Consider the following 14,255-nt stretch of genomic DNA (forward strand, 5'->3'; position numbering starts at 1 on the left):
ATACAATGCCCCATTTGGTATGTACCTCTCAAGACATCTGCAACAACTGGAATGGCCGCAGAAATACCCCACTAAAAGAATCACAGGCCTAAAGCAGATGCCCTACACTGACCACCTTAAAAAACACCAGCTATACTCTGTCGCATATCGTCTACTTAGAGGTGATCTCTGCTTAACATCTAAGGCCATGTCAAACCCAGAGCTGTTGGACATGCTACACTTAAAGAAATCCCAATCCTCAGAGCCACACGCTCCAGGGATCTAAACCTTGTCATCACAATACACAAAACATGCTGGAGGGATAGGTTCCTGACCCAGAGCCTCCCCAGACTCTGGAATAGATTGCCCATACATGTCAAGCAGAGTGCTTCTTTGGCCCTCTTCAAAAGGAATCTTGACGATTGGATGGGAGAAAGGAAATTCACCCCGGGGATTACGTCAGTTGCCCTGCTAGACAGGAGTCCAGGGAAGTAAATAGTGTGGGAAGAAATAGCCAGGGAATTGTTATGTCTAGGCTTGTATAGGCAAGAGGGCTGATAGCCTAGTACCAACCTATGAACCTATGAACCTATAAGACCACAACACTGCAGGTCATTCACACCTCCAGCCTAGTGTCAAACACAATGGATCTGAGAATCACCAGATGCAACTAACACTATGTAAGACTGGAATCCAAATTGTAGCTGCCTACTGATCCCCCCCCCCCCCCATGGTCCAAGGTTCTCACCACACCATTATAAACATACTGAACAATATTAGGACACAATCAAACACCATAATACTGGGTAATTCCAAATACATTTCCATTAACTGGGAAAACACCTTGTGTACCACCACCCTTTACCAACGGTTCTGGGAACTCATACATTCCAACCCCCTGGATCAACTAATCCATTGCCCAACCAGGGTCTCCAATATCCTAGACCTGGTCATTACCAACATGGGTGTCAGATGCCCCACACAAGTGGCCTCCCCTCATAGGTCAGGTCTGACCATTAGGTAATCATTGTTGACATCCACATCTCACCCCCACCCACCAGTAAGGATCCTCCATAAATACCTCTGTAAAGTCAATGCCATGCTACTCAAGTCAGACATGACAAATCTCATGACACACATGGAGATGGGAGCTGAAAGTGCAACTGGTGAATCCTACACTAAGGCACTATATGGGCACATCCACTCGTTTATGCACTGCGCCATTCCACATAGACCCGAAACACTGTCCTCCAAACAAGGAAGCTAATCTTGTGCTCCACTGCCATGAATAGTCTATACAACAGAAGGAAGACACTGTTGCAGTTAACAGGACAATCCCAAAATGGAAACTGCTCCCTTACCAGTCTCAGTAAGAAGCTGCTATCCCTCGAAATCCGCCACAGCTTGTTACATTAATATGGGTCTATATTAGATCAGCGAATGCTTAAAAAAGCGAACGCTGATTGATCGAACTTATGTAAGCGAAAGCTTACAATCTCGAACTGTCAGATCAATGATTTTTTTCCTAGGGAAAAAAAATCGCTGATCCAAAACACATACACACAACACAAGCACACCAAACAAACAGCAATCCACACACATACACCTAAAATCTGACACCTAACCCTACACTAAACTATACACACACCACTAACTATCCACTTACCTTAACTCAAACCCTAACTCTAAGGTCCGTCACTATCGCACACTCACCTCACCCGCTCCCTAACCCTAACTCACCTAACCCGCCCTAACCATCACGTCCACACAATCGAACACATACCTAACCCACCCTAACCCTAACTCACCTAACACGCCCTAACACTCACATCCACACAATCGCACAGTTACCTGAATCTGACCCGTAACTTTCCACCACAGCACTGAAAATACCAAAGCAACAGAAACGGACAACCAAATTCTTTCCCTAGGAAAAAATTCGGGTTTCTGTTGCTTCAATATTTTAAACATTCATTCACATAAGTTCGATCAATCAGCATTCGCTTTTTTAAGCATTCGCTGATCTAATATAGACCCAAATATAATTGGCATAGATTCCAAAGACAACCACAAGGCATTCTGTAGTTATGTCCAGGATCTATAACACAATGCTCAGAATTGCTCGGTGCTACAGCAAATTGGCATTAAATATACTGATTCAAAGGAGTGTTTCAATATCCGGGCAGACCGATTTTATGCCACATTCAGCCTCCCTCACCCCCTAAAGGGCACATCTCAGTAACAAAAGTTTGCCAAATTCCAGTAATCATGGCCACACAGGTGGAAACTGCCGACTCCACTGCTAGGAAAACAGCATCCATGGGACCAGATGACATCCTGGGCTGTATAGTACATGAACTACTACATAAACCTGCATCTCACCTAAGTGCCATGTGTAATCATAGCCTCACCTCAGGCTTCTATCCCACTGAGTGATGCACAGCTACAGTTATTACACTCCACAAGGGGGAATCCACCTTGGATCCTGGGAAGTACCATTCCATCAGTCTGACGAGCCTGATCTGCAAGGGCATGGAATGCATTATCATGCAACTTATTAACAAAGACACTGGCAACCAGTTAACACTGGACCCCACCCTGGTTGGGCTTGTGCAGGGCTGATCTTGTCTCCTGAACCTGTTTGACTACTTTGATTCAGTGTCCGGAGCTGTTGAGGAGGGTAAGGAAGTGCACACAGCCTATCTGGACTTCGCCAAGGCCTTCGACAATATCGCCCACTCTAGAAACATAGTTAAACATGTAAAGATGGCCATAAACACCTGTGTCACTCAATGGGTTGCCAGCTGACTTACTGACAGAACCCAGACTGTAAACGTAGCCATGTCTGATCCCTGCACCAGACAATTGACATATTGGAGTACGTCAGGGTCTGTCCTGGCACAGCTCTTGTTTGGCATCTACTTCCCTGAAGTACAGGCCAACACTACAGAACTCTGGCTAACAAAGCTCACAGATGACTGCAAACTGGGAGCCATTATTGGATCCCCAAATGATGTGGATATTCTACAACATGGCTTTACAGAAACAGATGCTCGGTGCCAGAGCCATGGGATCAAGCCTAATGCCAAGTAATGTATAGTTATCCCCTTTGGACATACAATGTACCCATGAATTACCACATAGGTGGCAGTCCACTAAACAATGACAGTGTGCTGATAGACATAGGGGCACAGGTGGACAGTGGTCTCACCTTCATTAACCACATAGCCACAACAGTAAGGAAATCCTTCTATGTGGCACACCTCATCACTGCGGGCTTTACATCTAGAAAAAAGGGGGTAATTGTCCCACTGTACTCATCCCTCATTACAACCTGTATAGAGTACAATGCCTTGTTTGGTATGTACCTTGCAAGACACCTGCGACAACTGGGAAGGCAGTGGAAATACTTCACTATAAGAATCACAGGCATCAAACAGATGGCTTATACTGACCATCTAGACATCCTCCAGCTATACTCTGTGGCATATTGTCTACACAGAAGCTATCTCTGGGTCACATACAAGGCTATGTCAAACCCAGGGAAATGACATCTGTAATATGTGTATGTACTGCCATGTACAGTACATGTGTCTATGTGCTCTCATTACTGTAGCAAAGGGTATTGAGTGTCATGTCTGGGACACACAAGTATATGGGGCCTGCACAGCACTGTTATCTGTGTGAATGTGTGACATGTAGGGGTAGCAACCCAGGGTACATGCTGTCACACAGGCATGCAGTGTAACATGGCATTATTACTGTTGACAGTGCTATCCCAGGGAAGGTTGCACTGCTAACATTACTACTGACAACAAGCACACCTGTGGGCATAGCTGCACTCTGAGGGCTCACTGTCATGTACCTGGTGTGTGGGCTGTGTCACCGTATATATCTCCTACTGGATAATACTCATACATGTGGAATGTAACCATTGAGTACCATCGGTACAGCACATGTTAGTGAGGGCTTACAACATGTAGTAATTGCATATGTTGTCAAACATCCATCTGTTGACACATTCATCCTACTGCATAGCTAATCACCAAACTGGTGTCTGTCACTCCCTCTACAGATGTGCAGATGGCAGGTCTCCAGCTGGGATACATCCAGACAACCTATGCTTGATTGACACTGACATGTGTGGCCAACTGTGTACTACCTGTCACATATAGGAGACATCACCCTGTATGGGCCACATGCCACCGGCACCTACGGTACACTACCACAGTCAACTGAACATGCTTGGGTACAGGTCTCCATCACAGACACTAACCACGTGTTGTATGACATGTTGCATACATGTCAACTAGATCACCTCAGTGGCCATGTGTAGAAAGCACCCAGAGGATTGGCTAATGCATGTCACTCTCACCCTGCCAGTCACTAAAGTGGTGTCTGTCGATAGATTGCCTGCTGGCACATGTCAGGTGGCATGGTACCAATGTACACAAACCACCTACAGATCCAGTCCCTCCATGGACAACAGCCAGATACACAGCTATGACCACCTGCAGCAATGCACCACAGTATTGACATGTGTACATGTGCATTACTGAGGATAGCATTGTTTGTGTATTAGTACACCTGTAGTTGGAAAGTCCATGATAGCCTTCACAGCCACCACCACTTCCATTGCCATAGTCAGATGTGGCCACTGCTGTATTGGACATGGCATGTAGCTTGTTACACTCCTCTCCCTAACAGCTACATGTGCCTTGCAGTACCAGCACACCAGTGTTGTACAAATGGGTTGGTAGGCATGGAAATCCCATTGAGGTCTGCCACATGTGTGTATGTGTGCATGTCTGCATATCTGTATGGAACACCATTCCGAGGTCACATACTCCTATTACAATACACATTGCCACACAGTAGTACAGATATTGTTGTTGTCACCCATAGGTGTGGCATTGCAATGCAACACCCTACTATGCCTGTGACATGTGCATTACATGCATATCCCTGTGGTACCACTGTTGTGATATGCAATGGGTTGTATTGGCGTCGTGGGCAATGTGTGATAGTGGGTATGTCAGAGTATCAAGATGGGTTCCAGTGTGTACAATATCCAGTGGGGAGTGTGGGTGCTGTGTACACTGTCATTACAACATGGTACACCTGGTATATGGCCCACGTACCACTTTGTTGGCCACTGTCACCATCACCCATACAGGTAACTGATAACAGGATACAGCCCAGTTACACATATGTTGTGTGCAGCCTACCTGTAACACATTGGACACATGGACTAGTTAGTTAGCATCAATACACCCAGGTCTCTACGATGTGTGTCTGCCTGTTATGTGTCAGTCAGTGTGTATATGATGGTATGACACACTACATATTCTCCATATACAAACATTAAATCCCTCATTACCATATTGTACATGTCTGTGGATGTTCTGCATGTAACATGTGACCTGGTACACACCTCACCCTAAACATGGTGTTGTGTGTGCAATGAAAACCACACAGTTCAGTAGCACTACATAACTAGATAAGGGTCTAGACACAGTGCCGCCAAGTAAGGATGTGTGTATGTGGATGGGTTGACATAAGGGTGCAGATTATACATGTATCAGCAGGCCACTGGTCAATGTTGCACAGGCAATAACTGTTATGCATACCTGTGATGCCAGATATGTCACAGCCATAGTGTCACCACAGTGACATATCCTTGTGGAATATGACTGCAGACCATCCTCCTGCTGACACATGTACTCCTACAACACAAATGGAGATAATCAGTGTTGCTAACAGCTGAAATGCATCATAGCTGCATGGCTACACTACCGGACATGTATGCATTACACATTACCCCTGACAACATCACACCTCTGGGCATAGCTGCACTCTGAGGGCTCACTGTCATGTACCTGGTGTGTAGGCTGTGTCACCGTATATATCTCCTACTGGATAATACACAGACATGTGGAATGTAACCATTGAGTGCCATTGGTACAGGCTGAAATGCATCATAGCTGCATGGCTACACTACCGGACATGTATGCATTACACATTACCCCTGACAACATCTTACACTGCAGTACATTGCAGCACTATATTACAGTCACTGTGTGCATCAGAACCATATTAGCCTGTCCCTGCATTAATGTTATGGATGACAGGGATGTGGCACAGGTATCATCATATGCACAGGGTGTGTTGCTGGTGTGCCAGAGGCAGAGGGTGGTCCATACATGTGTCACCATGTGTGTGGTTGAGGGGTTTGGTTCATTGATTGGGGCATGGTGATGTAGTGTGTGCCATTATGGGGTCGCCCTAGGTGTGGTTGCATAGTGTGTGGGTGTGCATGCACACAGTTTTGCCATGTGGCTGCCCTATACAGGTGTTCTTGGACAGCTGCAGACCATACCTGGCAGGGTGTGCAGTTCACTGCCTCCAGCCACAGACACGCTGACTGTGCCTGCCAGGGGTTCTGTGGGCACATGCAGGTACAGACCTTGAGGTACAACTCTCCCCTGATGATGACAGATGTCCGCTGGAGCCATGTCCCACCTGGCACTGGCCAGGACCACGTGCACAATGCCTGCTGTGGTGTGGACTGTACCCCCAGTGGTGTGTTGGAGCTAGTGCTGCCACTATGGGAGCAGCTTGGCATCTGGCAAGTCCACGTTGACCACCAGATGCTGGTGTTTCTGGCCTACATCCATGCGGCCATCGCACCACTCCAACCACACATTCAAGCACAGACATACCACAGTCGAGGAGGCCTACCATCTCACACCACCGTCTATTCATGACCTTGGTCTGTTCACGGAGGGCAACAGCAGGTTCACGGAGGTTGCCACTTACAGCTGAGAAAGCAGACCTCTGCAACCTCAGGCCCTGTCTGGTGTACATTTCCATGTGTGCCTGTGATTCCATTACAACCTGAAACATGTTCCTTATGGTACCAGCTGTGGCACCTCTTCCAGGGGCATGATGACCTGCCACGAGCACCACGGTACATCTGCCGATGTGGTGCCCTGCCGGACATCTGGCTATGCTGACTGTGACCCGACACAGTTGGCATGGGCACCGCACTTTTCTGGTCACTGCCATCAACTGCCAACTGTCCCTCTGCTATGGCCACATGTGATGGGGTTTGTAGGGACACTGTAACTGTGTGCGGGCTTGGGGTGGCTAGGAGGGTGATGACACATGTTGGTGCAGTGTTGGCCTCTGACAACCCCACCTGTGCTGCAACAGTACCATCATCATCATCAGTGTCTGTACAGATACCTACCTCAGTTTGCATGCAGGAGGGACCCTGACTCCCCTCGCCACCTGGGGGAAACAAACACACACTTTAAGACCTGTGCAGCATTGCATAACAATACACACACACTCACACTGACAGTCCACCTTACTACCTTCCTTTTCCTGGATTTACAGACAGTCTCACATTCAGTTATATATGTTCCCCATCCTGCATGGTACTTGTTAACATACACTCATTACTATTACCCATTAACACTTTTCTTCTATGACAGTTAACTGACACCTTTTATTGTTCTTGCACTTGAAAAAGCCCTACAATTGAGTTAGGGTGAAAGCGCTTGTGATATTTTACCAATAAACTTTTTTTGGACATTCACTCCTGTATTGCTGGTTTGACTGTTTTGTATGGAATATAGTTTTGGTTTTATGGTCTGGCTTCTACATACTACCCATTAACATATTATTCCTCTCCATGCCTACACATGTGATCACAACACATGACATGTTACTCCATCACCTCCCTGACTTGGGTGGAGTAGGTTGTACATGGCCTCACTGCTGTCATCCCATATTACCCTGTGTATGTCCAGTCATGGTGTACATGGCCACTATATGGTTGGGACTACTACATTCACTACATATGTCACACACCGGAGACTCATACTACAGTCTTGCTCAGTCCATGCCACATCTGCTGCATGATCAACCCATTATGTGGACAACAATAATACCTGGGTACACTCACTGATGTGCTCTGGTAATTCCCCATTGCATTAGTAGTGCTGCATACGTGGGTAGCTGGTTATCTATCTGCTGCTGGTAATATGATGTGTATACCTGGTATGTACTTTCCCTCCAAATGCATGTTCCATGCTACAGACCTTGTTATGCTATCAGCTGTCCTGTGTTCACATATCAGACAGGTTGTCCTGGTGTCTCATGTGTCACTCCATGTACATGTACAGCACAATCCCAAGGATAAGTACTGCCATGTGATCAATCCCACTATCAACTGTGCATACATGGACACCCACACAAACAGACACACATGTACACACACATCTGACATGCATCAACTACACTCCACTCCACCAGATTGCACTTACAGACACAATCAAAAAACACACACACACACACACACACACACACACACATACACTCACACACACACACACACACACACACACACACACGCACACACACACACACACACACACACACACACACACACACACACACACACACACACACACACACACACACACACACACTCCTGCATGTGGGTTTGCACAACCTTTGTACAAAGATGCCTCCCATTACCCTTCTGTCAGCATGCGTTACATATGGTGCTCAAAAGCATGCAGTGCAACTATAGTGTCTTCATGCTAGCACCAATTTACATGTGTGTGATGCATGTGCTGTGTTGTACAGACATCTGGTCCACATTCTGTAACTGTCTTTCATCCACAGCTGCACTGTTCTGCCTTGCTGTAACACAGACAGGTGTTACATGTGAACACAGACTAACATTAGGGTGGTATATATGGTGAGATATTGCTGGTAAGCCTGTTATACACCTATGGCACTTGTGCATGCTACATTACACATTAACATGACTGTTCTGCAAGTGGTGTGCTCTGACACCCATGTGTTTATCATGACGGCAGTACTTCCACCACCAGCTATTGCCCACACTAACATAACACACACACAGATATTATGGCTTACATCTTTGTCGTTCATTGCTAATCTGCACAGTTGGTGGGTATGTCTCACTGCCTAAAGGGACAGACAGTATAGTCCAGAGCAGTTGTTCAGCAGAACATTATTACAGGGACAACTACAGATGGCACATATCAAAAATTCAACATCATATATCTTATTTATCTATACCACATACTACATTCAATTACATACATTTATGTTTTACATACCTTTTTTTTTCCTGATGGGTGGGATACCTTTCTGGGGTTTTTTTTTTTTGTTTTTTTTTTCAGTGTGTGTGTGTGTCTCTCTCCACTAGAGTGATTGAGCTGTTTTGAATGGATTGCAGCATGGCTTTTGTAGGTGATGCACATGATCAGGTGATGGGCTCTGCACCAATTAGTGTGCAACAGTTGCTAACTGCATGCAGCCTGCTGTGTAGTAATTCAGATAACCACTGTCATGGCAACCCAGTACTATAAATTGCTGACTCATGTGGGCGTTGTCCCTTAACCTTTCCAGTATGGAGGACATCCTTCATGTATGTGGGCAGGAGTGTTACAGATGTCAGGTTGCAACACCTCTTACAGCAGGACTTGCAGACACAGGCCAACTACACATTTTTAAGAGGTGCCAGACCTACAGACAAGAGTGAGTAGTGTTGTTATGTGCATTGTATATTGCTGGTCTTGCAGTGTTTGCGTGTACGTAGTAGTTTAGGATGGAATGCAGTCTGTCTGCATAGCTCTCAACTGTGGGCCTATCCACATGATGGCCGGTGGATTGTCTGTTTGCTTTTGCCTATGCACCACACAGGTCTTGTCCTAGATATATCTCCAGCAATCTGTCTGTTGCATGCTGTCAGTACATGGCTACATCCATTTGTGTTTCTGATCTCTTATTCCTGCATAAGGGTATGTTGCAACAAATCCTGCAACACCAGCAATTTCCAGGGTGTGTAACAGCAATATTGCAAGTATGGCCCTGTGTTCCTGCCTCTGTCCTCCAAATATATGGCAGGCTTTGTCCTGCTGTGATACGGTTAGGGGTTGTTAGGTAATGGCCTATCATTATTTACTGCTAGCATTCCTGCTATCATCCCTTTCATATTGTGGGCTTTCACAACATCTGTTGGTCAGGGTTCATACATGTGACAGATACATTGACATTACCACAAGTAATAAATTTCCCGCTAGGGCTTGACTACAGGGTGTAACTGGAGGCTGCTGAACTACATCTGTTATTGTTGATTGTTACTAAAATTGAAGGCAAATCCTTTGTCTACTGTTGTACTAATTGAAGGGCTTGGCCTGGACAGCATAGTATATTATATATCCACATTGTCTGCATTTACTGCTTTGTGTGGGCCTTGCATTCATCACTGATTAAATATTTAAAATTCTATGTTCTGTAAGTAATGGCATACATTATTCTATAGTACACAAATAAAGGTTGTCTGTGTTTACATACCTGTGTGTCGTGTCATGTCCTTTGAATTGTGAGTGGGTATATGTGTAATGTAAGTATTCTCATTTGTGGGAATGGTTGCCACACTACACATGTCACAGGTACCAGTTACAGGGCTTGTGGCTGAGGGATATACTTTGCACCCAGTACGTCCATACTACTTCTACATATGTATGGCTACTAATACCTTTTGCCTGTGTATATGCGTATGTAACTATATATCTCATATCTCATATATACATATATATATATATATATATATATATATATATATATATATATATATATATCTGAACATAATTGTCAATGTATAGATGTGTGTGCATATCTGTACCGTTGTAATGTGTACCCCTTCCACACTGTACATTCCCTATGGTAGACTGACTTTTCTGCATGATATGTTACAGATATTGCCCTGACATGTATAGGTAAATTGGATTACTGTTAGAGCATTGTAGCTGTGTTGTGGAGGGTCCTGAAGTCAAGTATTGCATGTGCTGGATATTGGATTGCACAGCATATCCGTTAGGGCTGGGGGGGTTACATAGCACTAATTACCAGGTGTCCCTCATTTGTGCTCCCACCTCCATTAACTGTGCTTATTGTCTGTTATGTTGTACTGAGTGGATCAGGATTTTGTTCCCATGTGGAAATGCTATACACATGTCTATCTGTATATAGCTATATTATATGTATATCTGCATACTGCGGTGGTGGTGCTGCGGTAGCGCTGTCACCTCACAGTAAGATGTTGTCTTGTTCGATTCTCAGCTAGAGCGTCTTCTGTGTGGAGACATGCGTGAATGGGTGTCAGGGCTGGCAACTCAGCACGTAAAAAAAAAATCTACTGCCAATCATTAGCGAACCAGAGTTCTGCTGTGGCGACCCCTAACCGGGAAAAGCCGAAAGACACAACAACAGCAACAACATATGTATATCTGCATAATTATATATGTGAAACCCCCATACATAGAGAGATAGATGTGGACATTGATATAGATATGTAGATATATATATATATATATATATATATATATATATATATATATATATATATATATATATGTATATATGGATATATACACTGAACATATTTATCTATGTTCAATTGCTGTTATATGATTATGTGTGAGTCATGCATACACATATATATACCTATAGCTGTCTATCTGTCTACAGTTACAGATATATATCTGTCCATATGTCCATGCATGTCCGGCTTATATGTTTGCCATGTACCTCATCCTCTTGGCAATTGACATGGATGACCTTAGGAATGAAGTCAATCACTCGTGCCGACTCTTTTGTGTTTCAGACTTTTCATCTCCTTCAAAATATGTGCTCTAGTACATATAACTGTGTAACTAGCAATGTTTTAAGTGTATTAGAACAGTATTTGACAGCTATCCCTATTTGTACCCAAATTTTGGCACACTTTGTCTGGAATTCTTGCATTAAGAGGTTGTGTGGTATGATATTACATTTCCTGTGCTGTTGACTGATTGTGCTGGATGATATGTTTGTGAAAACAAGAGGGTTATGTACATCTGCCATGGCTTACTTTTAAATCATTTTGTGTATGGTGTGCAGGGTCCTGGGTTCGGGTATTGCAGTGGCTGTATATTTTGCTGCTGGGCAGAACACTGGCCATTGGATACATAGTGATTAAGGAACATTTGAGCAGTTGTAAGTGATTGTACCCGGGTTTGTGCAGAGCTAAGCAATGCTAACCTCTGGGTGTGGTTTCTTACACTCATTTAGCTTCTACTTTGCTTAATCTGTGTAGGCAGTGCTTACCCCAGTGAAAATACACTTAATCATGCTTGTTACTGCTTATCTATGCTTACTACTGCTTATTTGTGCTTACACCTGCTTACTAGTGCCTTATTCTTCACATGTGCATTTAATGCAGTACTCCAGTTCACATTTAAATGTTATTTAGTAGGTTATACAGCAAAACGATGTTCATATACAGATTTCTCAAGGAAAATAGAATGTGCTGCAGTGGGACTCGAACCGGGAATGCGTGCTCATTAGGCGGATGCTCTGCCCACTACACTATTGCTGTTCTGCTTCATTTTCATATTTCTACCATAATGTCATACCCATGTTCCCTTCCCCCAGCCCTCGAGCTCCATGGGCACAGCATCCATCCATGATCCAGTTGCTAGCCCTGCCATACCACGCCACCACATATTTCCCTCTCTGCACATCTTGGTACTCCTCCAGTATACTGTCTTTACCCAAGTGTCTGCAGGCTCTTTATCCATTTAGCCCATGTACATATGAGCCTTCCCTTGATCCTCCTCCGATACTGGTGGAGACATCGATGTGACCCTCATCTTTTGGTCCATCCCACCAGGGATGAACCTGTTGTTGTGTAAAGACTAGACTTAGCTGGTCTACACTGTTTCTCCCACTGGTAGCATCCTGCCAGGAGTTTGAGAAACATTGGTTTGCTAACACACCTGACCAGCATCATCTCCCCAGTTTGGGAAACCAACGCCCCAGGTGTGACATTCTGTGCATGAAGCACGCCCACATGCCCCCAGGGCGTGCACCATTTTTCATTATTCTCTTTGGTATTACGTAAGACTACTGTTCTCACAGTATGATTGGACAGGTACTGTCCTTTGATACACACAGAGTGCTTGAAATACTGTGATTGAGCAATGTACACATGTTTGCTGGTATTGATCTACATACTTACATACATTTCCTATACTGTTGAATGACTGTGCTGGATGATATGTTTGTGATCACAGCAGCTGAATGTGTATCTGCCATGGCTTATTGGAACTCACGTGGACTATAGTGTGCAGGGTTGGGGGGTTGCAACCTGGCAGTGCAGATTATTTTGTTAATGGCCACAATGACAACTGTTGGCTACAGAGTGACTAAGGCACTGTAGAGCAATTGTAAGTGGGTATGCTCTGGTTTGCACGAGGCTCAGCATTGCTGACCTCCGGTTGCAGCATCTTACACTGAGTTAGCTTCTACATTGTTTAACCAGTATGGTCATTGCTTATCGCCGCCCAAACAAGCTTACTCCCACATACCCCTGTTCTACTTCATGTATTTAGTTTACATTTGTCGACCGGGACAATCCGACTGGATGCTTGTCCATTTTCAGCAGTGGCCCGGGGAGAAGAGCTCCACAGTGAACCCCAGCTACTCATTTCAATTAATACTGAGATGTTCACATTCATAGAGGTTAACAGACTGGCACATAGCTATGTACCACATTCTTCATGCTTAGTTTATGTTAACATGTCAGTATTATACATGTTTAGGTCAGGTTTACATGTCAGGTATGACTGTTGACATAGGTCAGTTTAAGGTGAAGTTGGATTCCAGTTTAACAGTTCTGGATAGGTTACACTCAGATATTCGGGTTAGGTTTAGTTATTCCATACCTGGATAGGTTACACTCAGGTATTCGGGTTAGGTTTAGTTATTCCATACCTGGATAGGTTACACTCAGGTATTCGGGTTAGGTTTAGTTATTCCATACCTGGATAGGTTACACTCAGGTATTCGGGTTAGGTTTAGTTATTCCATACCTGGATAGGTTACACTCAGGTATTCGGGTTAGGTTTAGTTATTCCATACCTGGATAGGTTACACTCAGATATTCGGGTTAGGTTTAGTTACTCCATACCTGTGTGGTAGAGTAGAAGAGAATAGTGAAGGAGAAGGTAGGTAGGTAGATGGAGGGACATTGTAACTGTATAGTAGCCTATTGGAATAATTGGATGGGGACCAATAGGGAAGGTTTGACAGATGTTGGGATTTGTATGCAAGGCAGGACAAGAGGTTTCGGTTTCACTAGTTGATGGGGTATAGAGTGTAAGTTGGGGGGATTTCGCAAGATGGTG

Source organism: Protopterus annectens, chromosome 6.part0 (assembly GCF_019279795.1).
Source record: "Protopterus annectens isolate FY-2018-M chromosome 6.part0, PAN1.0, whole genome shotgun sequence".
NCBI lineage: Eukaryota > Metazoa > Chordata > Ceratodontiformes > Protopteridae > Protopterus > Protopterus annectens.